This window comes from Corapipo altera, unplaced genomic scaffold (genome assembly GCF_003945725.1).
Source record: "Corapipo altera isolate COAL_440 unplaced genomic scaffold, ASM394572v1 68, whole genome shotgun sequence".
Taxonomy (NCBI): Eukaryota; Metazoa; Chordata; class Aves; order Passeriformes; family Pipridae; genus Corapipo; species Corapipo altera.
In genome coordinates, this window is record NW_020884919.1 from 1,940,578 (window position 1) to 1,958,123 (window position 17,546).

Below are 17,546 nucleotides of genomic sequence, written 5' to 3' on the forward strand. Positions count from 1 at the left end.
AGGGAAAAACTCCACACAGATGGGAAAATTACACACACACACAGGGGAAAACTCCACACTCACAGAGAAAGACTCCACATACACACACAGAGCACGGAATCACCAGGAAGGAGGAAAACCTGCATTCCAGGCTTTGTTTCCCTTTTACTCTTTTACTCAATGACTTTGGCATATACAACATCTGCATTCTCAGCGAAGATAAACGCCTCTGGTAAACCAGAATAAAGCTCCGTATTTCCAAGAGAGCCCTGGTTTAAAAACCTGTATTTCCCTATCCTCCCTCTCCTGCATAGCCCCAGGCAGCTTCCCACAGGTAGAATGGAGCCCTTGACAGCTGGCTGTGAATTCCCTGTCATTAGTAAAGCACACAAAACACTGATGTTAGAGCTCCATGTGGCATTTTCTGGGTTTCAGTGCTGTTCTAAAGGCTATTTTCAAAACATATCAGAATTTCCAGGGATTCAGCCACATGGCAAAGCTGTATAATCGATGTCTATTAGAGCAGACTGAAAAACATGCAGGGAAAATGCATTTCACCAAATGAGTTGAGGCACTTCTGAGTATTGGTGAGAGTGATTAACAATTAACCCTCTTCCAAGCAGACTCAGAAGTTGATTAACTACTGTATCCTTTACACAAAGGAAACAATTCAGTTAAAGAAACACAAATTTGCACAGTTTAAAATTCTCCCAGAAGAAAGCAACGCATTTGCAGGAGCACAGTTATTAGAAGAGTTCTGGAGGGATTTCCCCTTATCGACTTCTTCAAAGAATATGCACTTTATGTGAATATATCCCCAATACTAACCAGTGTTTTACGTGTATATACATTACAAGCGTCTTCCTGCGGTAGTAAAATGAGTAAACCTGAAACTTTCAAAGTGACTTTATTGCTCATTTTATAGATTTCCCTGGCCCTTTGATGAGCTGCCATTCCAGAAGGCAATCTCAGCTTCAGACCTTTGTTGCTCCTGCTCACGTCAACCCCACCCATTTCCAGGTTGTCTGTGGGAACTGCATGTGCTGGGAATTAGCCAGGCATCTCCCATCAGAATTCCTCCCAGCAGGGTGCTGCCAAATCCCACACGACATCACAGGGACTTGGTTCAGCACGTGCATTTTAGCACCGAGTCCATTATGGAGATAAACAAAATATGATGTAAGAGACAAGAGGGAGAAGCCAGCAGGGAAATGGTGTTCTCGAAAATCCAGCCATTTTTTAAGAGATCTGGAATAAGGACTGGAATTGCTGAAGGTGGAAAAGCCCTCTAAGATCATCGAGTCCAACCATCCCCCAGCACTGCCAAGGCCACCACTGACCCACGTCCACAAGTGCCACATCCACAGGGCTTTGAAATCCCTCCAGGGATGGGGACTCTCCACCCCTGCCCTGGGAAAACTGTTCCAGGGCTTTCCATGAGGAAATTTTCCCTAATATCCAACCTGGTACAGCTTGAGGTCGTTTCCCCTTGTCCTGTCCCTTGTTCCCTGGGAGCAGAGCCCGACCCCCCCCCGGCTCCCCACTCCTGTCAGGGGGTTGCAGAGCCAGAAGGTCCCCCCTGAGCCTCCTTTTCTCCAGGCTGAGACCCCCCAGCTCCCTCAGCTGCTCCTCACAAGACCTGTGCTTTTTTAATTGTTTTATCTCATATTAATAGAGAAATAAATGAAGCTTAAGCCAGGCTGGCTGAAGTGCCAGAAGAGCTGAACTTGCCTCCTTCCAGCAAGGCAGTAGCTACAAACAAGTAAATTCCCTGCAGGTGGAAACCTCCAGTTTCCTGCAGGTCAGAATCCAGTGGCCAAAAGACAATCACACTATTATACCCATCCCATGGGAGGGAGCATTCTTCATCCAGGGATTATGGAACAGCTCCCAGTCCAGCTGTTTCTACTCTGTCTGGAAATCAAGTGCTGAGGCTGCCCAAAGAAATGTAAATCTCATGCACAGCCTGAATCAAATTATCTGGCAAAGCACATGAAGAAGAGATCAAAAAAGCTACAACCAAGTAAAGAGATGAAAATGAAAGACACTTGCCACAATCCACACAATTCCTGCTCCTGCCATTGTTTGGAGGAATAATCAAATGCTCCAGGTGCTCATAACAAAATCCTTCATTTAAATGCCCAACTGGAGATACATAAGAACTTTACCCCACGAAAGGTTACCTAGAAACTCAGCTGCAAGTATTATTATTTCTCAGATTTGTTCTGCAGAGCAATTCTGCAGTGGTGGAGGATAACCCCCTCACATTTGCCTAGCTAATTTAACTGCTATTAATTAATTTCATAACATGCTTAAAATACTATATTTCCACATAGATATATACACTGTGATTTCTCTGGTAAAATAAGTAGCACTAAAACACGATGACCCTGATGGCAAACCCCAAATGCTCCAGCTCAAATATCACCTTCACCTGATAAACTTTAGTGAAAATTGAAGAAGACTTACACTAATAGCCCAGATTAGGGCAGTGCTTGAAATAAATTCTCTTGGCTTTCCTGTGATAACTAAGAAACAGGAACAACAGTCAAAGAGATGTACTGTGGCTGCTTTTAGCTCTGTTGACTTAAAAGTGTAGAAACTGCCAAGTTTCAGGTTTCATGTCTTGCATATGTCCAGACATGTGATTTAACACATTATCAGAGCAGCCTTAACCACTGAAGCCTTTTTTTCTGGAAGCACTGCAGTGTTAGAAGGCCAATCATTACCTTTCCACCTACAATGGATTATTTTGAGAGAGTTAATAAACTGATAACATTCCTCCCAGCAAAGCAAGCTCCCCTTGGAGCCAAAGACAATTAAAAAAAAAAAAAAAAGCACACAGAAGATTCATTTAAATGTGAATTGTATCATCAACCCCTCACCTGTGAGCACTCACGGGGAGACAGTCCATGATCTTATCTAGTGGTGGTTAACCACAGGCAAGGTTGTAAACACGGGTTTAACTAGTTAAGAGAACATTCTGACAACTCAGAACAGATCTCAGTTCCCTTTAATTTGGCAACTAAGCACACAGGCAAAGATTCCTTTGCAATTCCACATTCTTCTTAAAAGAGTTCACCACGTAATTGCTTCGGGTGGTCAAACTACTGATAGCTCACAAAGCCACATGTAGAAGTATATCTTTAATAAACATATACTTTCTACCTACCTGGGAATTAGCTGAGAATAAAAAGAGTTTATATCCACACAGAATAAAGGAAACCTGCTGTGGGAAGAGTGATACAAACTGGACTTTCTCATCATCACTGAAGCAATGCCACATTTTTGGCAATACTAAAAGAAGACGGGAATATGGTTCTAACCACCCCTCCCAAACCTTAGAAATAACAGGAGGGTTAACTTATCTATACTTTATAAGGACAAAAGTCTTCCAGCATACATAAAATTCCACAGTTAAAATACCCAGGTAGAATATTTACATAATTAATAAAATTTTAAAAAGCAATTTAGCAATCGTATGTCAGCACAACAAGTCTATCAGCTCTGTTTATTTTCTTGAATGCACACCCAGATAGAGCCTGGGAGATCCTGGATTCTTATTTTGAACAAGTAGCCTTCCTTTGTAGCTTTCCCTCTGGAACCACCACATCCTCGTGGTGTCCAAGAGTTTGAATTCCAGGCACCAGCTTCCCGGTTTCATGGTTTTAATGGCCATGGCACCATTTCCCTGATAACCCAATGGAATGGCCCCGGAGTGAATCCTTCCCAAGACCTCCAGGCCTTCAGGTCAACCCTAAAAAAAAACATTTTTGCCCCCTCGTTTCTGAATGCTGAAGTCAGGGCAGCCCCCAGAAATAATGCAAGGCTGCCCAAAGCAAAGAAAGGAGAGGAAATGTTTCCTCCTCCCTCCGCTCTGCCAAAAACTGCCCCATGTGCATCTCTGTGACCATCAAGATTGTGCACAATGCAGCCACTCAGCCTTCAAAATCCCAGCATCTGTCCCTAATTGTCCTTACTCTGGCATGACAGTGGGATACAAAGAGTGTTCATAAATAAATTCATGTGTCCAATGGCATTTTCCGGTGTTTGGACATTTTTTTTTTTTCCCCAAGACAGAACAACCTTTAAAAGCACCTAAAAGTGGCCTTGCTACATTTTGCTTCCCTGTACCTTCTCTCATTATATTTCTGTATTGATTTTTCAAAAGATCTGGCATCTGTTTTAAAAGCCTGACCCCTTCTGCAGCTCTTGGAGCATTTTCCATTGAATTAAGGCATCAGAAGAGCTGCTGTTTGCCCTGTGCTTTTCTAAAAAGAAGTGAAAACATGTCCAAGGGTAGTTTTGTCATCCATCTTTTTGGGAGGCACCATCCCACCCCACAGCTGCAATTCCTAAAGGCTTTAAAGGTCTTATTTTGCAAGGAAGGGATGGGAGTTGGTGGTTTGAAAAAATCCAAGAGCAGCCAAAATACCAAACAAGAGGTTCAGGTTATTGCAGGGTGTCTGACACTCCAGAAAGCACTTTTAAAAAATGCTTTCTTTAAAAATCTAAAAAAATGATGTAAAATTTAAAAAAAAAGGCATGAAAATGCAGTTTAATAAGTGGTGCAGAGGCAACCACTCAGCCTTCCCACCACCAGAACAATGTCCAGCAATATTATAATAACCCTGAGCAGCAGCTACCTCAGGTTTTATTGATGAAGACATTATATAGGATAGGACAGGATATGATATATGATATGATATGAAAAATGCCTTTGATCAGATCAGGTGAGCTGTCCCAGCTCTCTACAGTCAATGTACCAAATTCTGATCTCTACACCTGTTACATGACACAGAAAAAAAAAAAGCATGAAATTATTTGATGTGACTCCTGTTACCCTGTGTGCCTTTTGGTATAAATAAGAAAAGGTAAGAAACCTCTCCATCAACAATAAAAAATCCACATTTCATAACTATCATTTTTAAAGGCCTTTTCTTCTTCTCCTGGTAATTCTTAGTGAAGTATTTTTCTATACCTCTGAAATCTGGCTTCAAACCACAGCAAACAATTCTTTTCTATCAGCCACCCATCTGTCAAATCATCAGGGCATTGCTGAAGTCCCTGTTGGTCAGGAAAGGGAGTAAAGCCCAGCAGAGCATTCCCTCAGGACATTCACAATAGCTCAGGAATTGCTCTGAGTGACTGGAGTTCTGAATTCTGGCAAGGAGGTGGGATGTATAAATCTCACCTATCAAGAGTTTATACAAAACAATCCATCCTCCAAGCAGGAATGGCTGCAGCTGGCAAGCACTGGAAGGACACGTTGTGGTAAATACAGAAGGACTTGCAACAAAAATAAATGAACAACAAACACAGCAAGGATCATCTATTTTCAGGATTTCCATCATTCCACAGCGTGCAGGACACAGAAGGTGAATTCACTGGTCACCCTGAACAGGGATCTCTTACTCAAGCTCATATTTTTGGTTCCAGAAGCTTCCAATTCAATTTAATGGCACCACTCTGCTATATTAAATATACTATATATTTATATTAAGTATATTAACACAAAGAGGTTGTGTTTTGATTCTTTGCATGGCAAATCCATAAATTATATAAACTGCTGTCATCATGGTTTTGAAAATAAAATCTGCTTAGTAGGAATATCCTGACTTGGAAAGGACGCACAAGGACCCTTGTGCACCTCTCCTATGAGGAAAGGCTGAGAGAGCTGGGATTGTTGAGCCTGGAAAAGAGAAGGCTTTGGGGTGACCTAATCATGGCCTTCCAGGACCTGAAGGAGTTACAAGGAAGATGGAGAGAGACTATGGACAAGGGCCTGGAGTGACAGGACAAAGGGGGAATGGTTTTAAACTTGCTAGAGGGCAAGGTTAGATGGGATATTGGGAAGGAATTCCTGGCTGGGAGGGTGGGGAGGCCCTGGCCCAGGTTGCCCAGAGAAGCTGTGGCTGCCCCTGGATCCCTGGAAGTGTCCAAGGCCAGGCTGGAGCAACCTGGGCTAGTGGAAGGTGTCCCTGCCCATGCCATGAGATTATCTTTAAGGTCCCTTTTCAATCCAGGCCACTCCATGATCCTGTGATTCCTCAGAACCCAGGAAGTACTTGCATGTTCTTATAACTAAAGAGTCTGTTGCCCAAACCACGACAAACCAAAAAGGACCAGATAACACAATTACAGCTCATTGACATGAGGAAAGCTGGGATAACACAAAGGAAATGTGAGAGATAAATTGATATTCTCTTCATGAAGAGCATTCCACTCCATCACGTTTCATGTCAGATGCCCTACAATGCCAAATCCTTAGGAAGATGATGCAGCACTTAGTCCATATTCATGTATCCAAAGATTTAGGTAGTACAGCAGTCTCAGGCACTGTGATTAGATGAAAGTCCTACTCCCAAACACATTCAAAAAGTTGGTTAGTCATGGTATAAAGGGAGGAAAAACAGAGAACCTGAACACCAGATGCCCTAAATTATGGAATGATAAAGATGTAGAAAGGCTTGGGCTGGAAGGGACCTTAAAGCTCATCTTAAAGCCACGGGAAGGGACACCTTCCACCAGCCCAGGTTGCTCCAAGCCCCGTCCAACCTGGCCTTGGACACTTCCAGGGATCCAGGGGCAGCCACAGCTTCTCTGGGCAACCTGTGCCAGGGCCTCCCCAACCTCATTTCCAGCTGAGTGTGGTGAATACCTGAATTCCAGCTTGATTTAGCACAGAATTCATGGAGCCTGGAGGCACTCGAGGTAGGCAGTGACAGCCCTTCACCTCTGCCTCCTAAAGAAAAAAAATGCAGATTTTTAGTTAAATTAACAGCCTGGTTTCAACAAAAGCTTGTTCCTCTGGGTATTTTACAACACCTGCATTACAGAGTGTCCAAAGGACACCCCAAATCCCTCATTTCCTGGGACCAGCCAAGGAGAAATCCTCCCTCCCCTGACACGTCGTTCTTCTCGTCTAATTGTACTGTAATTATTAACTTCATTTATTGCCTCACAGAAGAGGAGATGTTTTCAAGTCTGTGCAGATCCACTGTAAATCTGCAGCTCCTCAATACCTCACTAATATTGTAAACACCTATTTTAAGGTTTTTTTGCACTAGAGAGCCTCGGTGTCAGTGTAAATTTTTTAGCTGTAATCCCATAAATCTGATGATCTCTCCAAATGGGAGAATTATTAAAGGGAAGGAAATGAATGATGGGAATTTTGTTTCTGAACGGGATCATTTTGAAGAAATTAAGCCAAATAGTTAATTCTGAAATGTTATTTAAAAAGTCTATATATATATCTATATATCTATATATACATTTATTAAGCTGAAATAAAGAGGTAAGCAAGTTCTCCTGAACCTAATGGTGATATTCTTTTAAAGATTTATTTTATTTATATATATATATATATATAAATAAAGAACACTTTATTATCCTATTCATTTTTTGTTCTAGTGAATGAGTGAGAATTTTTCACTATTCTACTATTCAACAATAACTCCTGTAAACTTACAGTACAGCCCTCAATCAATAACATTTTGCCTACTTTAATTTGTGTTTTGGTAGTGATACACATGCATTAAAGCAATAAATCCCTTGGATTTTGTTAAGGCAAAATAACTCGACACGAAACACCATTATTAAGGCACAGAGCATCAATTTGATCTGAGAGGGAGAAAATTCCTTAATAAAAAGCAAAAACAAGTTTATTCCCCTGTTAGAAATGCCAACAAAAACCAGTTTTCACTATGATGCCAGGCTGACATGGGAGATGGTGGGATGGAGCAGGGGAGAACATGGAACATCCCTGAAGTTCCCAATGGAGAAAGGACTGTCCAAAAAACCAGAAATGAAAACAAAAAAACCCCACAGGAAAGCTCTTTCCTGAAACTCCACTGGTCTTTCCCTTCTGTGCTGTGAATTTTGAATTTTATCAGACTAGATTGGTATCAGGAACTGCTGTAATAATCTTAGAAAAATAAGAGAATTAAGATGCACAGAATGCAGCCTGAGGCTGAAATGAGCTTTGAAGGGAGAGAATCCTCAGCCCTCACAACCACGTGGTGTTTTAAAAACTGATATCCCAGAGGAACAGCTGCTGTGCCAGGAGCTCTTGGGTTTAGTTGGACAAGCTGCTTTCTTGAATCTGAGCTGTTGGGGTGTTGTAATATACTTAAAAATAACTTCTTTATGTTCATATAAACATCATCTAATTTGACTCTACATCAAGGCAAATGAGGTGCCCTGAACCTTCCCAAACAGGGAAGAACCACTGCAACCTTAATTTATTTAAGAAGTTTGACTTATAGGCTCAGTTCTAAAGGATGGACACAGGGCCTGTCCTTTGAGCAGACTCCAGTTTTGGAGCAGCCACGTTACCCTGGGCAGCTGAGATCAAGAAGCTGATAAATCCTGAAAGCCAAATGGGGGATTATCCTACAAAGTCCTGCAGCCATAAAGAGCTGGAACTACAGAAACAACCGTGATGATGAGCACAGGGAAGATGTCACACTAGTTGAGCCAGGAACAACAGATGGAGACAGTGGACTTGCAAGGAAAAACGATGATCCCAGCCAGGAAACAGTGCTGGGACCTGAACAGCCACCTGATGCTCTGCAGCTGAAAGACCTTAAGAAAGCACAGACAAGGTCATTTGGTTTGTCCAGCCTAGAGAAAAGACTGAGGGAGACTCATCATAGCCTACAACTTCCTCAGGGGCAGAGCAGGGACAGCACCCAGGGAAGGGCTGGAGCTGTGCCAGGGCAGGGTCAGGTTGGATCTCAGAGAAAGGTTCTTCCCCCAGAGGGTGGTTGGCACTGACCAGGCTCCCCAGGGCAGTGGGCACAGCCCCAAGGCTGCCAGAGCTCCAGGAGGGTTTGGATGATCCTCTGAGGCACAGGGTGGGATTGTTGGGGTGTCTGTGCAGGGACAGGGGTTGGATTCGATGATCCCTGTGGGATCCAGCTCAGGATATTCTGTAATTCTATGGATTTTCTCAGCTGAAAGAAGGAACACCAACACTTTAAACTCACATCTAATAAGTCCTCCTTAAGCAGGCACCAAAGCTTTTCATATCCAGCCTTAAATGACGTCAAGTCTAAGGCCAAACCAGCACCTGTGAGAAGGTTTTAGGCCCCGTGAGGATACACCATGCTCACCCCGTCACGGTGCCTGTGCTGCTCCCCATGTCATAACCCCTCAGCCTCCATTTCAGTACACTAAGTTGAGCTCTGAATTAGTGCAATTTGCCACAACAGGTTTATTCACATCAAGACAAAGCCAGGGCAGCACTTTTCCCAAAAAACAGGATTAGATGACGGGTAAGTGCTCCCATCTGCACTTGTGCATGTTTAGACTCTGAGCAGGGTAATCACCACACTCCAGGGCACGATCTGCTGGGGTCGGGGAGATAATCTTACACCTCTTGCTGGTTTTGACATGGCCCAATTGGGAAGGTGTGTAAGGGAGGAGATAAGTCTGCCCTGAAGCATGAGTTATTCATCACTGCCAGGGGCAGCTTCACAGATCCTAGAGGATGAGCCAGCCTAGGATGGCAAGCTGCTCTCCCCAACACAGCTTCAATGCTGCCCTGTGTGTCAGACACTTAGGAGAAAAACCACATGGAGCAATTTTGGAAGGAATTATTATCATCCTGAGGGCCTACAGACCACTAAAGATGGTACTTGTTTCTTCAATTTTTAAATAACAGAAAAAAAATTACAATATCTTACATTTAAACCTAAGGCAAAAATACAGATGCAAATCAAGTCTGCTCCTACAACTGGTGTTAGTTCTCCATCCACATATCCCGAGGATTTCAGTCTTAGCTTCTCTATCATTTGAAAATACCAAATGATACCAGTGTAATTAGGCTGCAGGGAAGAAAGACACATTTCTTCATTGAAAAACTACAAGGCCATTTCGACTGACACAGGAAAGAAAACTGTTCTCACAGACACACTAATTTATGGGCAAAATTAATTAAAGTGAGTGTTAAAATGACTCCACTTCAAAATTTTGAATAAGCAGCATGTTCAATCTATTTATACATCCAATTTTTCACCTTCTTACTGCAAGCATCTCCTCCCATTTTGCTTTTCAGCATGTACTCCTACTATAAAAAATGAAGGATAATGAAGGATGAAAATGAAGGATGGAGTGGACCTTTCCCTGGACTGAGAGCTGGTGAGTTGAAATATTAGATCTAAGAGTCCACAATTCTCCAGAATGAGACAAGAAATACACTGAAAGAAGATAAATTACTTATCTAGAGCCATTTATCCAGTCAGGATATTGCTAAAGACTCGATCTTTCCTTGTCTGGGAGGGTGGGGAGGCCCTGGCACAGGTTGCCCAGAGAAGCTGTGGCTGCCCCTGGATCCCTGGAAGTGTCCAAGGCCAGGCTGGAGCAACCTGGACTAGTGGAAGGTGTCCCTGCCCATGGCAGGGTGTGGAATGAGATGATATTAAATTCCCTTCCAACCCCAACTATTCTAGGATGATTCTCTGGGTGGTTTTTTTTTAGCACAAAGACTCAGGTTCCAATCCCTTACTGTCCCATTTCCATATCTGCAAAGTGATATCAGCAGTGGGATCTCCAAGTGTATTTTAAGCAGGTTTCACACAAGAGTTTAAATTTGTTTAAATATCAAAGCAAAGCCCAGACAAAAACTCCAAATTTTACCCTCATTTGGTTCAAAGCCAAAACCCTGGAGTTCAGAGCAGGTACATCAAAAGGCCCCAGGCTTGAGGCAAGAAATCCCAACCTGGTTTTGTTGGTGTGGGTAGATTGGTGCTGTTGCACTGGGAAAAGGGATCCTGGTCTGGGCTCTGTGTTCTGGCTGCTCATGGGCAGCGAGAAAACAACAACTGCCAACAGTTGTCCTGAGCATTCCCTTAAAATCACAGAATCTTGGAATGGTTTGGGTTGGATGGGACATTACAGACCACTTTGTTCCAACCCTCTGCCATGGGCAGGGACACCTTCCACTACACCAGGTTGTTCCAAGCCCAATCCAACCTGGATTGGGTTCCCAGTGCCAACTTCAGCATTTGGCACTGGGAATAACCAGCCTGGGGATCAGCTGGAAGCACGTGCAAAGCCCAGGGGAAAGCTCTTACTGAGATTAAAAGATTCTCACAGCAATTAATGGCACAATAACTGCCAACATCACAGGCATCACCCGATCCCACTCAATCCTTAAGGAAAGCTTAATTCAGGAATTAAGCTTCAGAAATTCCTTCTGAAGTTTATTGGCGTGGCACTATCGGAGGTACCTTTTCACCACTTCTGAACCCTCCTCATCCAGGAGGCCTTTGAGTCACACACTTGAATAACTGAAAAATTCCTTTCCTTTGAATCCACAAGATCCAGCCCATGGACATGAGGAATTAAAATATTTAGGAAGCTACACTTTAAAAACAAAAAAATAGAGGGGAGTTTTCAGAATTATGAGAATTCATGCAGCAAAATTATCATTATTTGTTTATTTTTAATCATGGAGTGGTTTGGGTTGGGAGGCACCTTAAACCCATCTCATTCCATCCCTCTGCCATGGTCAAGGACACTTTCCACTAGAAGGTGGAAATCATAGCGACTCTGTTTTGTAATCCAAGTTTGCAACTCCTGATTTGAGACAGGGGTCTCCTACATAATTTGTATAAAGAGTAGAAAAGGAAACATTCCCTCTGTCTTCTCCCACATCTGAAGCTTGGACAAACAGAAAACCAAGCAGGAAGAGATGGTGATAACCTGTCTGCATGGCAGGAATCTACTTAGGAATTCCCAAGGCACCGGTGTCCCTTCTCCAGAGCTCCCAAGGGTGCAGGAAAAGGTGCCTGTTCCTGTAGCACTGGTTCCTTCCCTGCAGTGCCCCGTGCTTGCCAAAGGCACACGTTCCCCAGCACATCTCCCCACCTTGGCTGTGCTCTCCCTCTTCTTCCTGCCAGATAAAGCACCCAGAGCCAGCCAGAGGATGGAATTCTTCCCGAGTGTTTCCAGGATCAGCACGTGGGATCCATCCTGCACAAGTTGATTAGAGGATTTCCCGGGCCCCTGACAGCAAACATCACACAGCCAGATGTCCAACCTTGGAGTTGCAGCTCTGGCAAAGCCAGGCTGAGGGAGATTATCCACTCTGGAAGGGATGGCACTGGCTGGGAGCTGGCACTGCAATTACCATGCTGGGAAATGTTAGCTGAGTTAAAGCAAGGCATGGAGGAGAGAGGGAAAACACTGGGAACTGAGTTAATTGTGGGCTGACTAGAGGAGCAAAACTATCACCCTGCAAAGACTGATGAATCACCAAGCTGTGTAACAACCAGGACAACTCCCTTCTTCCATGCTATTAAACATCCATCTGCAATTACCTCTAGAATTCACCTGCACTGCAGGTACACAGCCTGGCCAGGGACCGACGGGAGACAGACACCACAGCTCTGAATTCTCCTCCTCCAAGCTGGTCCCTGTGTTCTCAAACACAACTCTTTGTCATCATAAACCTTTTTAATTTTCTTTGTCCTTTTCTTCAGAACTCACTGGAGCAGAGGCAGGATGGGGTATCACAGTGGGAAGGTTCATAGCTACAGAAAAAGCTCTAAAACCTTAAACTTAGAGGTTCCAAACCGACCCGAGAAAGAGAGATCTCAGCATTTGAGATTTTATAATTTTAAACGAAAACATGTTTGTTGAGGGAGAGAAACTTGAGTCATTACCTGAGCATCTGGGATTACCAGTCCTGTATTTATGAGAGAGGCTGCAGCACATGGCTCTGCCACTGCTCTGATCTCCCCATCTGCGGTTCCAGGCTCTCGCTGCACTTACCCTCTGACAGAAGGGAAATCACACAAACCCATTTTCCTGAGATTGCCCTTAGGAATCAACCAGCTGAGTCTTGCAAACCAGTTCTCTCTGGGTGAACCACGGACACTCCTCAATGCTGAGGTTGTTTTCATTCCCTGCATTAGCAGAGCACCCGTGGGCCTCGCGCAGCACCGAGCCCTCGGTGCCTGTGATACCAAACAACACTGCTGGTGGTTGTTCCAAGGGATTTACAGCCTGATTCAGTGCAGGGATATGCATTTGGATATAGGGAATAGGTACAAGGAGCCAGGGTCCCTTCTCAGGAGAAACACCGTGCAAAAGGCAGCAACAACCTGCCAGTGTCAGCCCAGCACCTGCTCACGTACTTTCATAGGATCTCAGAATGGTTTGGGTTGGAGGGGACCTTAAACCTCATCTTGTTCCACCCCCCTGCCATGGGCAGGGACACCTTCCACTAGCCCAGGTTGCTCCAAGCCTTGAACATTTCCAGGCATAGGGCAGCCACAGCTTCTCTGGGCAACCTGTGCCAGAGCCTCGCCACCCTCACAGCCAACAATTCCTTCCCAATATCCCATCCAACCCTGCCCTCTGGTAGTGGGAAGCCATTCCTGGTGTCCTGTCCCTCCATCCCTTGTCCCAAGTCCCTCTCTAGCCTTCATGGTGGGCAGCTTGTATTTTTTTGCTGGTATTTGCTTCCCTAGGTACATTTTTATTGTGTTCTGGCACTTCCTACAGTGAAGCTTAACACGCCTACTTTAAAAGAGCCCAAGCTTTGCTGCCGTAGCTGTGGAACACAGAACCTTTTACAGCTCTATAACCATCAGGAGATGTGCAATAACTGCACTTTTACAATAGACTTGTAAACCACGGGCTATGATTTGGGTCCCTTGACGCTGCACACCCAGTGATTCCCACAGCCTGGTTCCTTCCCACAGTCTGGTTCCTTCCCACCAGCACCACAGCTGCTGGGGACACCCTGATTTTGGTGCTACCTCCTGCTCCCCAAAACTGCACGGTCTGGGGACACCTTGACTTTGCTGCCACCTCCTGCTCCCCACGGAGCTGGGGGCACCCTGATTTCGGTGCCACCTCCCACTCCCCAAAACCAGTGGGGCTGGGGACACCCTGATTTTCACTCCCTGCAGAGCTGGGGACACCCGGATTTCAGTGCCACTTCTGCTCCCCACGGGGCTGGGGACACCCCGATTTTGCTGCCACTTCTCGCTGGGCAAAACTCCTGGGACTGGGGACACCCAGATTTCGGTGTCACCTCCCACTCCCCGCAGAGCTGGGGACACATGGATTTCGGTGCTACCTCCCGCCCCCCGACACCGCCGGGGTTGGGGCCGCGGCTCAGCATCCCCTGGGGCGGCAGGACGGGACTCCCAACCCCGAGCCCGTCCCAGCCCCGCTCCCTTCCCGGGCCCCTTCCCCGCACTCACCGTCCGTGCAGGGGCGGGCTCGGCGGCCGCACCGGGACTCCGGGATACCAGGACACCGGGATACCGGGACACTGGAGCACCAGGACACAGGGCTGGGGCTGTGCTGGTGCCGGAGGAGGGGCCGGGGCGGGGAGCTCGGCTCGGACACCCCGCGCCCGCCCCCGGGGCGGTGGGACCTGCGGGCAGGGCGGGACCGCCCGGGCGGCTGCGGGGGCGAGGAGGGGACCCCCCAACCGAGCATCCCCCCGAGAGCTGCACCGACACCTTTCCCGACACCTTCCCCTTCCCCCGGGACCGGTATCAACGTGGCATCAAAGTGTATCAAGGACGAGCTGATTCGTGGGACCACCAGGTGACTTGAGCCCAAACTACTGACCAACCTCATTTTAGGATAAATAGTCTCCGCTGGGTTCAGCTGCGCTAAATTTAAAGTATTTAAGTCGGAGTTAAGAAGTGTTGAAATCAACAGTGACAGGCTCGCAGCGAGTGTTTTTCTACGGATGCAAACCCTTTGTTTTTCGCTGGGCTGTTGCGTAAGCCGGATCTTGGAAATGGATACAGTAATTTGTGATGTTTTCATGGAGTTAATTAACTGCTGCGATCCCACATCCCGAAAGTGAAATTGTAGGGATAAACTTGCAAACAGTCTGCTCTGTAATTGAGTTCATCCTCCAGGCACGAGGTTTATCAAAGAGATCTAGAAGGGTTTTAACTCACGGAAAAAGCTCTGGCACTGCACAGCGTCTGCCTTCCTCTGCAGGGCTATGGGGGAATGTTCAGACTTCCCATCTGCTCTCCTTAACATAAACCATCTACATTGGAAAGCCTCTTCTTCCCAGATGGATCCATCCTCATCCTGCAGGCAGCAGCTTCTCAGAGCATGAGGAAGCACCTTTTACACACTGAAAGCAGCACAATCCAATATTTATTCTGATTTAGAAATAATCAACTCCAAATTTTGCCAGACTAATTTCTAGCTCTGCTAGGCTTGGTGCAAAACCCACGTAATTCTCATTAGAAATCCACTCATCAGGCAAAAAAAGGGAGCAATCCATTTCTACAGAATCCAATGGAATTTCCATTGCTGAGGAGAAAGGTAATGATTTAATTGAGAACTCCTCAGAGTAATAATTACTGGAAATAAGCTGTTTACAAAGCTCCCGAGTATGACTTAAGGGAGGTGGCAAGGAGGCAGGAACTTCACTGCACTGTACATAAAGTGAGTGTAATATTCCTATAAAAATGGAAATGCATGCAGAGGGTAAGTGGAAGAGTCTCCCTGTGATACTCCAGGCTACTAAAAAAGAGGAGGAAGAAGGAATATGTCCATGGAGAGGTAATAAAGAAGAAGCAATTATTTATTAAAAAAAAATTTAAAATGCTGTCTTTGTTTCCCAGTCATCCAAACCTTCTAATTAATGCCCCATCCCTGGAAGTGTCCAAGGCCAGGTTGGACGGGGCTTGGGGCAACCTGGGCTAGTGGAAAGTGACCCTGCCCATGGCAGGGAGTGGGTGAGATGAGCTTTAAGGTCCCTTCAAGTCAAACCAGTCTAGGATTCTATGAATTACACGGTGCAGTTTTAGAAGGAAGGTTAAAATCCAGAGTGTGGCCTTGGACATGGACTCCAGCACGCTCTGGAGTGCAATTCCATTGAATGGGTCACTTAGAGAATCATGGAATATCCTGAGCTGGAAGGGACCCCCAAGGATCATCAGTCCAACCCCTGTCCCTGCACAGACACCCCAACAATCCCACCCTGTGCCCCAGAGCATCATCCAAACCCTCCTGGAGCTCTGGCAGCCTTGGGGCCGTGCCCACTGCCCTGGGGAGCCTGTTCAGTGCCAACCAACCTCTGGGGACAGAACCTTTCCCTGAGATCCAACGTGACCCTGCCTTGACACAACTCCAGGCCATTCCCTGGGTCTTGTCCCTGTCACAGAGAGCAGTCCCTGCTGGACGTCCCGTGTCACACAAGGCCCACACCGCAGAGTTTAGCTCAGTTTTATTTTCCACTGTAACGGATTTCGAATGATACATCTCATGCAGTCTGCCAGTGTATCCATCCATCTCCGGTAGAACTTCAGGATGAAGATAAAAGACTTATCTCCACGGGATGGGGGAAGGAGGGTTCAGGTTTCCTATCAAGAGTTTAATACATTTCAGCATCGTTTGATGCAATGGCAAAAAAAATTTCCCCTTGGTACCAGCAAAACGTGTCCACAATTTATTTTTTTGGGGTTTTTTTTTTGTTTTGTTTTGTTTTTTTTTTTAATCCTAAATTGAACACTACTGTAAAGATACATAGAGCCCAGAGAATACACATCTGCAGTACACGTTACACAACTTTACAAACTAGACAGGTATAAATCTACAGAATGCCTCAGCCCCCCCCGTGGCTCTCCCACAGTGAGAGGGGTGTCCATGGGCAGGGCTGTGAGGGCGGGAAGGAACGGCCGGAGCAGTTCCCTCCTGCACGGCGGATGCTGCCGGAGCACGTCGCAGTTCGTACAGGCACAGTGAAGACAGAAAAAAAAACAACAACAAAAAAAAACAAAGCAAGGGGAGATTAAGATTATCCTGCTATCAATTTATTTCCTGATTCTTTCCCCTCTTCCCGTCGAGGTGGGAATTGGTGTTTGCAGGAGGTGTTTCTCCTCCGACAGCGGAAACCTGGTGAGGCCTTTTCCCGTCGGACCTTCGGCACCGTTGGGTTTAAACACCCTTTTCTTCAAATTAAACAGTGTTCAAATTAAAATTCTTAGGGTCGGTTTAGGTGGGATATTGGGAAGGAATTGCTGGCTGCGAGGGTGGGGAGGCCCTGGCCCAGGTTGCCCAGAGAAGCTGTGGCTGCCCCTGGATCCCTGGAAGTGTCCAAGGCCAGGTTGGAGCGACCTGCACTAGTGGAAGGTGTCCCTGCTCATGGAAGGAGGTGGGACTGGATGGGCTTTAAGGTCCCTTCCAACCCAATCCACTCCAGGATTCTCTGATTTATAAAGATTTCAGGCAAATGTGCAACCTTAGTCCATCAGGATTTATAAAATGAAATTGAAAATTTACTCAGGGTTCTGTAGTAAAAATTCTTGTGACTTAATTTTTAAGTTTTCGGTATATTCAGGATAATCAAACTCTCACCCTTGTTGAATACAAACTTAAAAATGCATCAGCCAAGATCTTTCCAGGCCTAAAACTTTCCTTGCTTTCCAGAAAACAAGTTGATGAAACGTGAACTCAAGGACAAACACAAGATATTTGAACATATCATTAAGAGAAGCTCGAGTGAGCCAGAAATACTTTTTAAATACTAGCAAAAAGAACAATATGCACTTTAGTTCCATCTGAAACAC

The 17,546-nt window shown here is 45.5% G+C and overlaps 1 protein-coding gene across 2 annotated transcripts in view; it reads right to left on the reverse strand.

Moving 5' to 3' along the window:
- The window catches only part of LYPD6B (LY6/PLAUR domain containing 6B), a 46,564-nt gene extending 32,270 nt beyond the window's left edge, over positions 1–14,294 (reverse strand). For both annotated transcript variants that reach the window (XM_027656295.1, XM_027656294.1), the window contains exon 1: positions 14,202–14,294. The gene's annotated coding sequence lies outside the window, so the exon portion shown is untranslated. The remainder of the gene's footprint in view (positions 1–14,201) is intronic.
- Positions 14,295–17,546: the final 3,252 nt, after the last annotated feature.